Source organism: Ranitomeya imitator, chromosome 3 (assembly GCF_032444005.1).
Source record: "Ranitomeya imitator isolate aRanImi1 chromosome 3, aRanImi1.pri, whole genome shotgun sequence".
In the NCBI taxonomy this organism is placed as follows: domain Eukaryota; kingdom Metazoa; phylum Chordata; class Amphibia; order Anura; family Dendrobatidae; genus Ranitomeya; species Ranitomeya imitator.
The window spans coordinates 836,226,028-836,244,665 of NC_091284.1; the positions used below are offsets into that span (position 1 = coordinate 836,226,028).

General features: G+C 45.0%; 1 protein-coding gene across 1 annotated transcript in view; it reads left to right on the forward strand.

Moving 5' to 3' along the window:
- The first annotated feature begins 2,210 nt into the window (after positions 1-2,210).
- Positions 2,211-18,638, forward strand: part of LOC138671392 (gastrula zinc finger protein XlCGF57.1-like) — a 44,870-nt gene continuing 28,442 nt past the window's right edge. Inside the window, exon 1 of the mRNA XM_069759531.1 lies at positions 2,211-2,406. The gene's annotated coding sequence lies outside the window, so the exon portion shown is untranslated. The remainder of the gene's footprint in view (positions 2,407-18,638) is intronic.

Sequence of the window (18,638 nt, forward strand, 5' to 3'; positions counted from 1 at the left end):
CAGAAGAGCGAGATTTCAAAGAAAGGAACAGCTTGCAATTGTTCCTAAAATTCAGAAAACTAGATCTATCTCCAGCAAAGAACTCTGGAATAGGAATTCTAGGTTCAGACATAGGAGCATGTACAACAAAATCTTGTATATTTTGAACCTTAGCAGCAAGATTATTCAAGCTGGAAGCTAAACTCTGGACGTCCATGATAAACAGCTGAGGTCAGAGCCATTCAAGGATTAAGAGGAGGAAAAAAAAAAATCAGCCTGGCTGCAATTAAGGCTAGGCAGCAACCTCAGAGGAGAGAAAAAAAAAAAAACTTCCTCAGACTACTTTTCCTCCTACTTCAGCCCAAACATTTTGGCCGGCTATACTGTCATGATTCCAATGGCAGGGAATCACAAAAGGACAAGCACCAACGAGCTCTAGGGTGATGGAACCTGAGCTGACCGCGACCCTAAACCTGAACACACAAATAACAATAGCCGGGGAACGTGCCTACGTTGATCCTAGACGTCTCGCACCAGCCGAAGATCTAACTTCCCCTATTAGAAGAAACACAGACCTCTCTTGCCTCCAGAGAAATACCCCACAGAAATAACAGCCCCCCACATATAATGACGGTGAAATGAGAGGAAGGCACATACACAGTATGAAAACAGATTCAGCAAAATGAGGCCCGCTAAAACTAGATAGCAGAGGATACAAAAGTAAACTGCGCGGTCAGCAAAAAACCCTTCAAAAAACCATCCTGTAATTACTTGAACTCATGTTCCAACTCATGGAACATGAGGAGCAATCATGAGGAGCAATTACAGCCCACTAAAGCAACCAGCAGCAAAGAGACAATTATATGCAAGCTGGACAAGACAAAAATAAAGCAAAACGTGGAACAGGAAAATCAAAACTTAGCTTGTCCTGAAGATTACTGAAGCCAGAAGCTGAGGTAACAAAACACTCTGATAACCTTGATAGCCGGCAGGGAAATGACAAGAAAGCCCGGTTAAATAGGAAACTCGCAAATCCTAATAGAACAGGTGGACACCAGAGACAGCAGAACACAAATCACCCAGTACCATCAGTAACCACCAGAGGGAGCCCAAAAACAGAACTCACAACAGGCTGGTCCGACTAGGCTTCTTTCATACTAACGTCGGAAACTCCCCGTCGCAATGCGTCGGGCAGAGATTCCAACGCTAGCGTTTGACGCACTGCACAACGGGTGCAGCGGATGCATTTCTCCGGCGCATCCGCTGCCCCATTGTGAGGTGCGGGGAGGTGGGGGCGGAGTTCCGGCCGCGCATGCGCGGTCGGAAAAAGCGGTCCGTCAGGAGCAAAAAACGTTACATTTAACGTTTTTTGCTCCCGGCGGTCCGCCACAACACAGCGCAACCGTCGCACAACGGTTGCGACGTGTGGCAAAGCGTCGCGATGCGTCGCCAATGTTAATCTATGGGGCAAAAACGCATCCTGCAGACAACTTTGCAGGATGCGTTTTTTGCCATAAACGACGCATTGCGACGTCTGGCAAAAAAACGCCAGTGTGAAAGTAGCCTGACTAAAGCAATTGTTACCATCCCCCTCTCGTGTCTCCCCTCTTCCTCATAGTCTGTAGCTTGCGAGCAGCAGGGCCCTCACTCCTCCTGGTATCTGTTTTCATCTGTGTTTAGTGTTATGCTGTAATGTCTATTGTCTCTACAAGTCCCCTCTATAATTTGTAAAGCGCTGCGGAATATGTTGGCGCTATATAAATAAAATTATTTATTATTATTCTGCCAGGCAGGGGCACACGGCGCTTTCTGTGGAGAATCTTTGGCTATTGTTATATCAGTAATCAGAGCTTTGGGTGACACTCGTGGTGGCAGATATGCCGCTCGGAATATCCGGAAAGCTGGGTGCTGCCGCTGATGCATGTCTATATATAGTACTGGGATAGCCCAGTACACACAGAATTCGACATCATTCGTACATAGCACAAGAATACGACGCACTAACTATACATCAAACTCCTATGCTTCTGCCACTAATACCCCATCTCCTCTGCCCCTGAGCTCAGGAGGAGCCGCCGCCTGCTGCCACCAGGTGTAATACTGCGAGTGCTGGGAACTAGGAGACTCCACCAACAAGATGGCGGCGCTCACTGCAGGGACAGGAAGTCTGCAGCCTAAACCCCGCCCCCTTCCATGACTCCTTCAGTGAGGGGAGATCACCATTCACTGCCAGGAGAGGAGCCGCAAAGGATGCTGGGAGTTGTAGTTTACAGGGGACAGGAAATGCTGCTTCAGGACTGAGGAGAATGGAGGGGACAAATCTCATCACAAAACCAGGAAACGTCCCCCGGAGATCGGAGAAGACGCAGTGACCGCAGCTCCGGTATTTGTGCGTCTCCTCTGTCCGCTCACAGCCCGGTAAAGACGGTAAGAAGTGATCTATCTCTCCTGCACCCGTCCTGACTTGTATTGTTTAAGATTATTGTACTTGTCTTTATTATGTCTACCCCTCCTCACATGTACAGCGCCATGGAATAAATGGCGCTATAACAATAAATAATAATAATAATGTATCCCCCGGGGGTCTGTGCGGTATATAACGGTTATAGGACTGCGGGCCGCAGGGGTTTATGGGTTTGTTTTTTGTTTTTTTTGTTTTGTTTTTTTTCCTCTTCTTCATCCAAGAACCATAACTTTTTTTTATTTGACATCTGACATCGCTGTATAGGGGCTCAGTGTTTGCAGGACAAACTGTACTTTTGAGCAAAACTGTTCATTTTTCTTTTTACCATACAATGGACCTAAAAACAGGAGATAAATTTCAAATAACGTGAAATGTTGAGAAAAAAAAAACAATTCTGCAACTTTTTAAAAAAAAATAAAAATATATCTATATCTATAACTTTATTTATATAGCACCAACATATTCCGCAGCGCTTTACAAATTATATATATACTGTATATTGACCTGCAACAAAATCGAGATCGGAAGGCACTAGGATTTAGTCCATATAAAATATCTTCTAGCACGTTGGATTTATTTCAAAACGCTAGCCGGCACAATTCAGCCATGGCAATTATCGGAGGTGCATCACATAAAGCTGTATACTATTGTAAATTCACTGAAGAACGAATGAAAGTGGCACTCACCCAGAAATTGCTGAAAATAGATGTCCTTTATTCAGAGGAATGCGTGGACATACATACGATGGAGCAGCGGCTGGTAGTGGTTAGGGTGCGGGAGGGAGGTGAAGGACGACGGCCGTTTCGCGCTTGCGCGCTTCTACGGGTCCAGGTGAGGGAATCGAAGACGTCATATCCTTTTTAAATTTTAGACGATTGCATCACCCCTAACTTCGAACCATTCAAGGGTGGCGTAAAATCAACGTTTATGCCTCCTATATCTCCCGGAAATACCATTGATTTATTCCAGGACTTAGTTCTGAAAGATGTAGAGGCCTTATTATATCCACACCCACGTAAAAATTTAGGACGTGAAGAAGAAAAGGCAATACGGGAGATACAACAATGGAACGATACCATCATAAGGAGAGCAGACAAAGGTGGCAATATTGTTATTTTAGATAAGAAATATTACATCGAGGAGGCCATGTCTCAGCTTAATGATAAGAATACATATACTTTACTTAAAAATAATCCTACGAACAAATACAAGGAAAAACTAAGAACATTATTAAACAAATACGTTACAAAAGGCGTGTTACTAAAAAATAAAGCTGAAAAATTATTACCCGAATTTCCTACTACACCTAATTGGTATAGCTTACCTAAAATACACAAAAATGCCACCAGACCTCCCGGGCGCCCGATAATATCGGGGATCGGTTCACTAACAGAACCTCTATCTAAATTCTTAGATTGGCTATTAAAACCCCTTCTACAAAAAATTCCTTCTTTTATAAAAGATTCAGGGGACTTTCTCTCAGTTTTACAAACTTTGGACTGGCAACCGACTTTTTCGTTAGTATCCATCGATATCGTGAGCCTATATACACGGATTCCCCAAGATAAAGGCATTGAAGCTATTCGGACAATTTTACTCAATACCGATAAAGACCAAGACTTTATTGATTTCATTATCGAAAGCCTAGAGTTTGTACTTTCACATAACGCCTTTAAATTCCTCGATAAATGGTTCATTCAACATACAGGTACCGCGATGGGTACGCCCGTCGCATGTGTTTTTGCGAATTTATTTCTCGCGGCTTTTGAGGAAAAATATATAACCGCCTCCACTAATCCGTACCTAAAACATATCCGTACATACCTACGATTCGCCGATGACGTATTCATCGTATGGGACGGTTCAAGAAATGACTTTGACAACTTTGTCTCACATCTGAACACCATAAACAAAGAAAATATGCAATTTACCGCATGCTTCGGGGGTGATTCGTTAGACTTTTTAGATGTAAAATTAAACATCAACGAAGGGAGAATTAACACTAGCGTGCACAAAAAACCAACAGCAATAAATAATTTGTTACATTTTAATAGTGCCCACCCCTTCCATACTAAACAAAGCATACCCTATAGCCAAATGGTTCGCTATAGAAAAATAAATAACAACAATGAATTGTTTAATGAACAAATAACGAAATTAAAGTCCGACTTCTTAAAAAGAAACTATCCCCCCGAAATTCTAACAAAAGCAGAGAATAGAGTAAAAAAATTGACCCAACAGAGTCTATTAAAAAATCGTAAGAAATGTACAGATCCTATTAAAGGAAAAAAGGAGAACAACAGAAGGTTTGTCTTCACATTTGCGCATAGTCCTATGGACAAAGAAATTTACGCAGCCATTAATAAAAATTGGCATATGTTAAAAAACGATAGGGATCTGGCCCCCACAGTAATATCTCACCCTATTCTCGCATATAAACGCACTAAAAATTTAGGAGATCTTCTTGTCAAAAATCGTCTGCCTGTCACTAACAACAGCAACTGGCTAAATAAATCGCAACCGAGAGGAAATTACAAGTGTGGCAATTGTAAATTCTGCCACCTGAGACTGTTAGATGAATCAATCCATATAGGCTCCATCCATCATACGGTCAAACAATTTATCACTTGTAAATCGCAGTTCGTTGTTTATATTATCATTTGCCCCTGTCAATTCTTTTACATTGGCAAAACCATACGTCCCATGTTCCACCGATTCAGGGAACATTACAATTCTATAATTTCAGGCAAAGGTTGCCCTCGTTTTATTCAACATATTAATGATATGCATAATGCTAACCCTAACGTGTTGCGTTTTGCAGGACTAGAAATAGTCAATAATCCACCTAATGGAGGCGATCGTAACAAGCTGCTATTGCAGCGCGAAGCCAGATGGATTATTAAAACCAATGCACAAGGACCTATAGGATTAAACGATAAACTAGATATGACTATCTTCTTATGAAATGATATTTTGGAATGTAATAATATTATGTCTGAAATGAAATATCTAAATGAATAATGTAAATCTCATCTGATGTGCTTACTAACGCTTTGGAAAAAGGGATATTGTAATTGTTTTTAATACACACCTGTTCACGCTTAGTCACTAAGTCCTTTAAAAAGGATATGACGTCTTCGATTCCCTCACCTGGACCCGTAGAAGCGCGCAAGCGCGAAACGGCCGTCGTCCTTCACCTCCCTCCCGCACCCTAACCACTACCAGCCGCTGCTCCATCGTATGTATGTCCACGCATTCCTCTGAATAAAGGACATCTATTTTCAGCAATTTCTGGGTGAGTGCCACTTTCATTCGTTCTTCAGTGAATTTACAACTGTATATTGACCTGTTAACCTCATGACGCCATTTTTTTAGACTGATAATCTTTTAATGTTCCCATCCTGCATTAGCACTCGCTTTTTGCTTTATATTTTGTTACCATTTTCGGGTACAGACAATTTGTTGGATACGTAGGTCATGGCAGGGGCCCAGGAGGTATTGGGGTCACTGGTACTTCCGAGATAAGTCTGCGTCGTGTATAGGTCAATGGGGACCCGAACCTCAGTGGTCATAGTGAGGGCTCTGGGGGCTGCAAAAGGAAGAACAATTGGGGGGTAAGAGCTATTGCCCTTTAAACAAACATGGATAGGGAAATTACTTAAAATGGTTCTGTCACCAAATTAATCATGGTAAAATAGGAAGTAAATAAATAACATTGAAATGTTAACAGTGCTGTCACAGAGATGGAGGCTCACTATTGCTAGTTCAGTTACAAATTTCACCCACAGAGCATGGGGCACAGCACCCACAGCTCCAAAATGTCAGCTCCAGTAGCGTACATTACAAATGCCGCTGATGAAAAGCTGGTAGAATGATCTTGTATAGGACTGGTGGTCCACAGCGAGGCTTGCTACCGGCAGTCCAGATAAAAATGTCACCCACAGAGCATGTTTCCACATTTCCCACACAGAAGCTGATAACAATTTTTACCCACGGAGCATGTTTCCAAACTTCCCCCAGAGATGTTGGTTAAAAAATTTGACACCCGGACTTCCAAAGATACGGACAAGTACTGTGGGATCCACACCTGGTTCATTGCAAGGAATGTTAGGTTCCCCATGTTGGTTGTGGACTGGTGGATGCACCTGTTTATGATCACACCCCTTCCCTGCTAAACTCACTTTCCAACATGACACTTGCCGCAGGGCAGGCCAGCCCCTCCAAGGCATAAAGGGCAAGCTTAGGCCATGTGTCCAATTTGGAGACCCAAAAGTTAAATGAAGCCGTCCCATCTGCTGGTACGTGGAGACGTGTGGACACGTACTCTACCACCATGTTGTTGTAACACTGGCTCCTGCTAATACAGACCATATCAGATGATGGCGCTATATGTTGAGGCGAGCTCGTAAAGTTTTGCCATGTTTCGGCCATGTTAACACTGCCTTCAGAGGTGCTGGCAGTATCCCACTGTCAGGTGGGAAAACCATCAGTAGTTTCTCCACCAGCACATGCTTGTATTCACGTTTTTGGCGCTCCCGCACCAGTGATGGAAGTAATGATGGTATATTGTACTTGTAGTGGGGATCCAGCAGGGTGGCAACCCAGTAATCGGAACTGGTAACAATACGGGTAACTAAACGGTCTTTGCACAGGCACTGCAGCATGTATCGGTTCACATGTGCCAGGCTGCCCAGAGGCAATAACAATCTGTCCTCAGTGGGAGGTATGTGGTCTGGGTACTCTGTAGTGCCCCAGACACGCTCCAGTAATGCCCGTAAGGTGATCTGAGTTCTACCCTGCTCTGAACTCAGTTGTTTATTCGCCACATCCTACTCCTTCTTCTCAAATTGTTCCTTGGTTGTACAGTTGGGTACCTGACCGCTGTTGGGACAGTAACCACCCTCGGAGCCATGTGTGGACAACAGGACCGATAATGGTGTGAGCTGGCCCTGCTCCTCCTGCTCCTCTTCCTCCAGTGCCACCACCTCATCCATCATGGCCTGAATAATTTTTTCCAGCAGTCATATTAGTGGTTTAGTAATGCTGATGATGGCGTTATATGCACTGGCAATATTGGTGGTATATTTTAAGCAGCACCAGATGGCACACACGATCCGCATGGAGGCCCACTTGTTGGTGGTGAAGTGGTGTTGTTCTGCAGAGCGACTCAGCCGTGCTTACTGCAGCTGAAACTCCACTATTGCCTGCTGCTGATGCTCGCACAGTCTCTCCAGCATATGCGAGGTGTAGTTCCTCCTTGTTGGTACGTCACATATCAGCCGGTGAGCTGGAAGGCAGAAGTGATGCTGCAGAGCAGACAGGTGAGCAGCAGCAGAATGAGAACGCCAAAAGTTTGCACACTCTGCACGCATTTTCAGCAGCAGCTTTGGGTAGTTTTTCAGGAAGCCCTGCACCACCAAGTTCAGCACATGCGCCAGACAAGGGATGTGCGTCAAACCGGCTAGGCCCAGATCTGCTATGAGAGTTCGTCTGTTATCACACACCGCTGGGCTGGAGGTGTATTGGCACCAACGATACATCTGTCTCCTGTGCTTTGTGGGATTTGTCACCCAGAGTTCTGAAACTTCTTGCTGTTGTTTCCCCCTGGCTGTGCTGAAATTGGTGGTGCGGTTATTACTGTGACCGGATGAGGAGGTGGTGGTCACATATGTAACACCCTGCCTAGGCCGTGGGGTACTCGGTACTGGTACTTAAAGGGGATTGTCACGGTGGCTGCGACCCGGTCCATGGCCCTGGGAGCCCAAGTAAAAGGGAAAACCTATAAAGGGGTTTTGAGAATAAAGTGTGCTTGTGACGCCACCTGTGGTATTCGGTCAGTGGGGACTGACGCTGCGTAAAGGGGTCCGCTGGGGTGATGGTATGGCAGCTAAGATGGTATAACTTCCCGCAGGTGAAGTAGAGTCCCCAGGGCTTCTGGTGTGTAGATGGTGAGTGGTGCAATAAGAAATGGAGGACACAATTTTGCTGTCTCTTTACCTGGTTTACTGAAGACTTCAGGCAGCCACAGTCCAGGGCACCAGATCACAGGTACAGGCAGGGTACGGCCGGCTTGGAAGCGAGTTCAGAGTCCCCTTTAGCAGGTGGAGTTAAAAGCCTTCCTACTAGTGCTGTGGTGTATTCCCTTGCTGCCTATGGCTTCTGTCAAGGTCCTCACAGTTCTCTCTGTCCTCCATGAAGGTGGGACACAGACCCGTATGACAGATGGCTCGAACCTTTTTACAGGGTCTCTATCACGACCGGGGCTCTATGCGCCACTGTGTCTCCAGGTGTTAGGGTGGACAGGTGATGTGTAGTCCAGCTGTCCTGCTTGTTTCTGCTGTGCCTTGTGGAGTCCGACACAACCTCGGTCTTCCGGCTACCGGTGTCTGTTCTTCAGGGATGTATGTTGTGAATTCTGTGGCTGAATTCACTCCTGTGGTCACAAGTGGTACTGCAGCTTCTGAGCTTCCTCCCTCAGGTGTTCTGGTGAGCTCGTTGGCTGCTTTGTTATTTAACTCCACCTGATTCTGTCTTCCTTGCTCCTTGTCAATGTTCCAGTGTTGGATCTGAGCTTCTGGATCTTTCCTGTGGCCTGCTGCTCTGCTTAGATAAGTGCTTCTTTGCTTTTGTTGCTACTTTTTCTGTCCAGCTTGTTAATTCGTTTTGCTGGAAGCTCTGAGACGCAAAGGGTGTACCGCCGTGCCGTTAGTTCGGCACGGTGGGTCTTTTTGCCCCCTTTGCGTGGTTTTTTGCTTTAGGGTTTTTTGTAGACTGCAAAGTTCTCTTTGCTATCCTCGCTCTATCTAGAATATCGGGCCTCACTTTGCTGAATCTATTTCATCCCTACGTTTGTCTTTTCATCTTGCTAACAGTCATTATATGTGGGGGGGCTGCCTTTTCCTTTGGGGTATTTCTCTGAGGCAAGTCAGGCTTGTTTTTCTATCTTCAGGCTAGTCAGCTCCTCAGGCTGTGCCGAGTTGCATAGGTAGTGTCAGGCGCAATCCACTGCTGCTTTTAGTTGTGTTTAGGATAGGTTCAGGTATTGCGGTCTACAGAGATTCCACATCTCAGAGCTCGTTCTATTGTTTTTTGGGTTATTGTCAGATCACTGTATGTGCTCTGATTGCTGGCACACTGTGTCACTGGATTGCCTACATAACAGATGTAGTCCAGTCGCAGCTATTCTCCCCAAGTCTCCCTCTCCTGTGCTTCGCTCTCCTCCATGCTCACTACAAACTGTTCCTCTTTCTGTGTTATTTCTGTCCAGGAGCTGCAGCACCCTTTTGGCTGTACGGCCCATTTAGTCCTTCTGAATCTCTATCTGTCTCTCTGACAGGAACTGACTAACTTTCCCTCCAGACCAGAATATATATATATATATATAGGAGAACCACCCACAAGCTGGATCAGAGCTACCCCTTCTGGCCTGGAGTGTTAACATGTATGTTTGTGTATACCTGATAGAGAAGATCTTCCCTCGCTTCCAAGCGAGACATCACTCTTCCCCTGAGGAAAGCAATGCTACTGTGACAACCAGGAACCTGGGTTGTCACACATACATCACCGGTGACCGTATCACAGTGAATATGTGGACCTCTCCACTGATGGCGTTGCGCAGTGCGCACCTGATTTGGTCCGCGATATGTTTGTGCAAGGAATGCCGCCTGGAAAAGTAGTGGCGGCTGAAAATAACTTACTAGAGAACAGCCACCGTCATTATTATTATTGTTATATTTTTTTTAAATGTTATTCAGGGCCATGGATCATGGGTATGTAGGGGGGTATCTCCTCTTTCTCTTGAGAATTTGGGGGATGGAAAGCTGAACACTTCCATGGGACGGTGTGGAGATGCTTGTTGACACTGCTGGTGATGGTGTTGTCACATATTCTCTTAGCGGGGAGGCAGGTGGCCCTATTGATCGTGAGGGGGAGGAAGAGGCTGAGACCACACCAGAATAGGGAGCCGGAGGAGGCTCAGCTCTGTCATGCTTTTTAAGGTGTGTTCTACACTACAGCTTGCGCTTGGAATTCAGATGCCTCGTTGTACAGGTGGTGCTCTGGTCCAGAACATTTATGCCACTCTTCAGGGTCTGACAGCAGACAGTGCATACCACCTGACCAGTAGCGTAGCTACGGGGTGGGCAGAGGGAGCGGTCTCCCCGGGCCCCGCGTTCTGAGGGCCCCCCCGGAGGTACGCTACTACAACTGTATCGGCATGCACAGCGCGCCAATACAGTAACATTCTGCCGCAGAGCAGGGAGAATTGATCTCCCTGCACTTCCGGCTGGCCGCTATGGCCCGTCTACGCAGGTTCAATTGTATCGGCTAGATGCCGATACAGCTGACTGCGTTGATGAGAGAAGGAGCGTTACTCTCCCTCTCCCATCATTCCCGTCAGCATCTGATGTCGCCGACACTGACAGCGGGTGCCATGACGTCACTGCTCAGCACCCGCTGTCCGGAGGTGTGCGGGCATTCAGAGCAGCGGAGGAACAAGTATGAAGAGAGGTGAGTATTGGATTTATTGTTTTTATGAGGTGCTTTACATAGAGTCTGACTGTCTGCCTATGGGGAGGGTGTGTGTGCAGTTTACTATAGTCTGCCTATGGGGAGGGTGTGTGTGCAATATACTATAGGGTCTGCCTATGGGGAAGGTGTGTGTGCAGTTTACTATAGTCTGCATATGGGGAGGGTGTGTGTGCAGTATACTATAGTCTGCCTATGGGGAGGGTGTGTGTGCAGTATACTATAGTCTGCCTATGGGGAGGGGGGGTGTGCAGTATACTATAGTCTGCCTATGGAGAGGGTGTGTGTGCAGTATACTATAGTCTGCCTATGGGGAGGGTGTGTGCAGTATACTATAGTCTGCCTATGGGGAGGGTGTGTGTGCAGCTTACTATAGAGTCTGCCTAAGGGGGTGCAGTATATTAAAGAGTCTGCCTATGGTTGGTGCAGTATATTATAGAGTCTGCCTATATGGGGTGCTTTATACTATATAGAATCTGCCTATGGGGGGTGCATTGTATTATAGAGTCTGCCTATGGGGGCAGGGTGCATTATACTGCAGAATCTGTCTATGAGGATTGTGTTATACCATATAGAGCAGGGGTCTCCAACCTGTTGCTCGGGAGCAAGACGTGGCTCGCAGTCCCATGAATTGTAGCTCGCAGCTGTCTGCCAGCTTGGTGCATTAGCTCCAGTTCTAGCAAACAGGTATGAAGAGCACATCTGAAAATGGGGAATTTTGTGAAAAGCCCTGCACAGAAGAACAGATCTGGATGCGCATATACTGGTCTTAGGGGTTTTGAGATAATTTAAGTATGGTACGCTGGAGACAAGATGACACCACCTGTCAGAGGAGGTGCTTGAAGCTGGATGTGACAGTATCTTGGGAGTGCTTTATAGGAGAATTCTGAATGGGGTATTGTGGGAACCCCTGGATCTTTGTATACTGCTTTGGGGTGATTGATTTTTGTGGAAAAACTTTGGTTACCATTCTGTCTGTAATGGGGGCTTTGGTTGTCACTATTGTGAGGGGGCGGGAACTGAATGTGGCTCGCGACCCGCTCTCAAGGCTGGATGTTGCTTGTGACCATATCTCAGAGCTGAATGTGGCTCTCAAGGTCAGAAACTATGGGGACCTCTGCTTTTAGAGTCTGCCTACAGGGAGGGGATATGTGCAATATATTATAGAATCTGCCTACGGGGGTACATTGTACTATAGATTCTGCCTATGGGGGGTGCATTATACTATAGATTCTGCCTATGGGGGTACAGTGTACTATAGATTCTGCCTATGGAGGGTGCATTATGCTATACAGTCTGCCTATGGAGGGTGCATTATACTATAGAGTGCCTATGGGTGTAGTGCATTATACTATAGAGTGCCTATGGGTGGGGTGCATTATACTATAGAGTCTGCCAATGGGTGGGGTGCATTATACTATAGAGTTTGACTATGTGGGGGGTGCATTATACTATATAGAGTCTACCTATAGGGGTGCATTATACTATATGGAGGCCCATGGGGCATGCATTCTACTATATGGAGGACTATGAGGAAGCATTATACTATATAGAGTCTGCCTATGGGGAGTGCATTATACTATATGGAGGCCTATGGGGAGTACATTCTTCGTAGGCCTCTATAGCATAGTTCATTATACTATATTGAGAACTATCTGGTGCATTATACTATACTAGATGGAGGCGCGGTGCTATCGCATCGGGAGGGCAGTAATGTCGCGGTGGGGGCAGGCTTTGCAGAGTTGAGAATCTCTCCCCCCCATGTGCTCCCCCACCTATCCACTCTCTTTCCTCATGTGCTGACTTCTCCCATCTGTGCTCTCTTCTTTGACTTGTCTACCCCATATGCTATCTCCATTGTCTGCTGTCTCTCTCCTTCCTGTGCTGTGTTCTCCCCTCAAAGACAATACTGACATTACAGCGGGAGATCACAGAGGATACATTTTGTGATGTAAAATATTTTTTAAAAACAGTCAGTGAAATGGTTTACCTCCCAAAATGAATCCACTGTGATCCCCTGCTGTAATGTCAGTATTGTCTTTTGCTTCCTCCCCTGCCCAGGAGATGTGGTATGCTCCGTACACGGTCAGACACAGTCAATTTTTCAAATGAACTTTGGCTCGTGGGAAAACCCTTTAATGTGAGCGGCTTTCTCTGCCTGAAGACACGTTGCGCATCCGCTACCGGGATGAGCTGAATTATTCAGTGCACCTGTGCGTAATTCGCGCAGGTGCAGTAAATCTGACCGCCACCATGTTTGTGCAGACAGATAGCGATGGTCACATTAAAACTGCGCATGCGCTCCTCCTGTACAAAGATGACGGTGGTCAGTAAATCATTCGGCTGATGTCATGTTCGCGACAGTGTCTCGCTGGTGGTACCACACAAGAGGCTGTGTGAGTGTGTGTGGTGCGTACGGCCTATAGAGTATGTGTGGTGCGACTGTGTTCTGCTGGTGGTAGTGTGCAATAGGTTGGTACCAGCAGCAGTTTCCATATTGAAACACCCATCACTTGGGTGTCCCAATATGGCGGTCGGTGAAATTCCTCCGCTTGGAATTCTGGGATACGTTGACATCTGAACAGAACAGTAAATGAAAACATTACAAGGCAATTATATAGATTATTTTCAGTAACAGCGCTGCCATCTGCTGAGGTTCTTTTCCACTATTAGGGTGCGTCACCCATTTATAATTAAGGTTAAGCCCACTGAGAAGTTTCACTTCCCCCCCCGAACCAAAACCCTAGCTACACCTCTGTACTAGTGATGAGCGAGTATACTCGTTGCTCCAGTTTTCCCGAGCATGCTCGGGTGGTCTCCGAGTATTTGTTAGTGTTCGGAGATTTAGTTTTCATCGCCGCAGCTGAATGATTTATAGCTACTAGACAGCCTGAGTACATTTGGGGGTTGCCTGGTTGCTATGGAATCCCCACATGTATTCAAGCTGGCTAGTAGCTGTAAATCATTCAGCTGCGGCGATGAAAACTAAATCTCCGAGCACCTACAAATACTCGGAGACCACCCGATCGTGCTCGGGAAAACTCGAGCAACAAGTATACTCGTTCATCACTACTCTGTACCTGACTCTTGTTGGCAGCACATTCTCGGAGCTGTCTTTTTTGTGCTTAGTTCAGCGGCATGGTGGGTAGTTGCAGCTGACATACTGGCTAGGGGCATCTGTTGTGCCTTTGCACCCTGCTCCCTCTTTTCCTGTGCTGCTGCGGCAGCATGGCCACTTCCCCTTTCTCTGAACTATGCACATCACTAGGATGGTCTCCGGTTCATATGAGGTCTAGGACCTCATCATCTCCGCATCATATTCCACAGACTCCTCACCCTTTCCCTCCTTGCCGGTCAGCACACTGCAGAAGGATGCTGCAGTTGGCAACTGAGTTTTGTCATCATCTGACATGTGCAGCGGTGATCCACCTACCGTGTGCACTGGCCCTCCCACGTACTCATCCTCCAATATAACAAGTGGTTGGACATCAGAGCACTCAATCTCTTGCACTTTTGGAGCAGGGCCAGGTGGATGGCCCACTGAACCACAGCCAGTGGAGTCATCAAGAAGCAGAAGTGACTGCTGCATTACTTGGGGCTCTGACTGCTTGGCTGATTTGCAAAGGGGGTGAGGTGGAAGCCAGATGACCATGGTCCTCAGGTGCCAACTAGGCACTTTCTGCAGTGGAACTTGTGGAAGATAATGGGAAGGAACTAGCAGGGCTGTGGAGTCGGTAAGCCAAACCTCTGACTCCAACTCCGACTCCTCATTTCCCATGACACCGACTCCAACTCCGACTCCCTCACACATGGCTCATGTTTAAGTTTAAGTGATAAATTTACTGTAGTAAAATGGTAACATCAGGCTTTTTATCTTTATGATACAATAATCAAACCATTTAGATAGAACATAAAATATATTTATTGGAATACAACTTTAGAACAAAAAAATTAGCATATTTACAAATTATACATTCTACAGTAAGTGGAAAAAAACAGTTTTCAACAAAAACGTACTGAATAGCATTTGTGCAGTCTATGAATTTGTTCTGAGAAATAGTATCGTCTCCATCAGATCCTCCTTTTATAGATGACCGCAAATCTAATTATTTTAAGGCTAGGGAACAACCTCTCTACACTAACGAGGGTTGGTGGCAAAGCAGTAACCACACGGGCAACATCTCTATCAATTTCGGGGTATAAAGGAATTGCCTCGTGCACAGTCAGTTTTGATGAACGATTGAACTCTTCTACTTCTTTGAGAGTAAGTGAAAAATTTTGCTGAAATATGGTCAATCTGTTTTCTATGGGAGTGGAATCTTTTCCCCCACAGCAACGCTTTGCCTGCTCCATGCCATCCAAATACTTGCTGAAATCAAACTTCCCATCTGATGAGGATGAAGAAACGGCAGCAGCAGCACTGGCAGGGCCCGAGTCCTCTTGCTCTTGGCCGTCATGTAGCCCACTCATCCTAACTGCTACCTCAATCAAAGTTTCTTTTCCTTTAGTAAACTGTTGATCATCCAGCAATATACTATGACTCAGATCCATAAACAGCTGCCAGAAGAATTTTACTTTATAATAGCAGTGTCTCTCTCCATTTCATTGAAGCAGCAATGCCATCTGCGATTAAACCTCCTCTTTGGGACAGGCAAGTCCTTCCACTCCTTTATAAAAATGCCAGGAGTTAAATCCTCAGCTTGTAACTTTTTAGTCACTATAAATGGGTGATGAACCAGTTCCTTCAATTCAGCCGCCTGTGTCCATTGACCTTCATGTAGTGTTGCCTGAGGGTTAGCCATATCTACAAGGAAGGGTTTCAGCTCAAACAATTGCTCAATCATTAAATAGGTGCTGCCCCACCGAGTGGCTTGATCCACAATTGCCCCTTTTCCAACACGTCTCTTCAAGATGGAATCAATTTTAGGGGTTCTGGCAGCAGTAGCCAATTTCCTCACTTTGCTAATCAGAGTTCCAGCATGTCTCTCTTGAAAAATATCTGTTAGTGCCAGCTGCATCTTGTGCACAACACAGAGCATGTGATGAATAGGAAAGAGGTGTGAAGCAGCTTCAGCAAGATCATCTACTGTAATTGTAAAGAATCATTTTGCTGTTCTTCTGTAGTAATATGTATTTGTTCCTCTGTTATGGGAACAGGACTGTGGCCTTCCATCTCCAACATACTGAATATGAAATTTCTTCTAGCTGCTGTTCACCTTCGTTATTCTTATTCATCAGTTTAATTGTACTCATCATGTTTGAAGCATCATCATTTACAATAGCAAGAACCTGTTCTTTTTTTGAGTTCATAATCTTGCAGAACTTTTTCCACTAAGGTCTGGAGAAACTGGCTGCTGTGATGAGCTTTAGTATCTTTTACTGCCAATGTCTTAGTAACTTTTTTTGTCGTCACAAACATATCGAATGTTGATAGCAAAATAGTTCACTCTGTGATGTGTGCAGGCATCCATTTTAAGAAACCCAAAGCGTCTTCTGAGAGTCTTTTCAAGATCTTCCTTTTAGTTAAGGGCTTCTTCAATCACTAATTTTCGAATACTTTCTCTTTCCAGAGAAACACTAAGTTTGCGAGCCATTGCTCCATTAATAACTGTAAAAGCTGGTCGTGCAAATAATTATAATGGTACAAAGTCCTTCACAACAAGCTCGATGAGCTGTCTTTTAAACACATCTGCTGTCATTGTATAGTAACTTTGTCACTTACAAAATATCTTGTAACTGAGATTTGAGATGCTCTTTCCTCCTCCTTTGCCTGGAGGGAAGTGCTGGTCTCTGCTTTCTTGGTGCTGCTGTGATCTTTTTCAGTCACAGCTTTTTAAACTTCTGGGTGGCAGTGTTGTAAATGTGTCTTTTTAGATTGGAATCTCTTGAAGGAGCATTTTTACCACTGCCTGAGTATACACTGATTTTGGCATCACAGCATTTGTTTTCATCTGGGTCACTTATACACTGACACACAAAAGGTTTACTATCTTGCGTCACTGAAATGCTCAAATACAGCTGACTTCATAAGATGCTTCTTGGACATTTTGAAATTATGTACATTCACTCTCAAAATAATTTTGTCCTGTAAAAAAAATAAAGTATATTGTAATTCTTGCAAGAATAGGGAATTATGCACTGTATAATTTGGGATAGAAATAAAATAATCTTTGCATAAATCAATAGGACTGATAAGTATAAAGTTTGTAAAATGTGTTGTTAAATAGCTTTACTCGGAACTTTCAATGTCAGGCTTGTCTCGGTACAGCTCACTAAATACTTCACATCATATTTCTTCACAGTCCATGAAAAGGGGAGGAGGGAGCATGTTTGTGCTGAATCACATTCCAGAACACACACACACACACATATGTCCTTATCGATCCTGTTACTGTATTTCCGAATTTGAGATGTTAGAAAACATTTTTTCCCCTTATATCCTATGTATAGTGTATATAAGTCATCAGAGCAGCTAATTTCTCCAAACATGAGCTAAGAGAAAAAACAAACTAAAACATCAAGCATACAGAGACAACATATACTGGGCTATTGATTTATGCCCAGTTTATTGAAAGTTTATATATGCTTTAAGAAGTACTTACCTTCTTTAATCCTGCTTTCCTGTTCACTCCAGAAGTTCTGAGATGAATGTAGGCATTCCTTTCCTGTGTGTTTATTTTTTCCCCTTATCTGTAGAGGAGAAGCTTCACTACTTTATCATAAACTGCAGCACAGATTCATCTCAGCTAAAAGTCTAGACCTTAGATCAGAAATAGGACAGACATTTATAGGACATTTCATAACTTTCCCAAATTCTTATGGAAAAAAATTCCCCACAAACTGCATTGAACCACTGTACCCAATTTTTTATATATTTTAGGAGTCGGAGTCAGTCTATTTAAGTCTACGTTCAGACTAGCGTTGCGCGCCGCTGCGTCGGCGATGCAACGCACGACGCACACAAAAACGCACGCAAAAACGCTGCGTTTTGCGACGCGTGCGTCGTTTTTTGCCGAAAATCGGACGCAAGAAAAATGCAACTTGTTGCGTTTTCTTGGTCCGACGCTAGCGGCAAAAAAGACGCAAGTGTTGCAAAACGCAACACACAAAAACGCATGCGTCCCCCATGTTAAACATAGGGGCGCATGACGCGTGCGTCGCCGCTGCGTCGCCCGACGCTAAGGCGACGCACACTAGCAGAACGCTAGTGTGAACGTAGACTTATGCTGACTCCGACTCCACAGCCCTGGGAACTGGAGTCACTCTCAGCTATCCAATCCTAACACCTTTTCAAAATCTTGTGGCCTCATTATTTGTGCAGCAGTAATTTGGGCCTACAAAGACACATAATGTCCCGTCACCTGCGGGCACCAGAGGAAGGTGTTGTATTTAGGCACATAGCAGGTACAGAACAACCACATCCTCTCCCTGCATCAGGTACCCCAGCAGCAGCTACACCAGCACCAACACGGTCACATCCCCTATTTGAGGCTCTCCTCATTTTTGGAAGTGGTTTTTCTGTACACTACTCAGAAAGACATGGAGGAACAGGAGATTTATTTATTTGTAACGCTACTAGAAAACGACAGAGGTGCTGAAAAGAAACTTTCTTTGGCCTAGAAATGGCAACAAAATGTCTCATGCCAATTGTTTATTTCTCAGACTACTA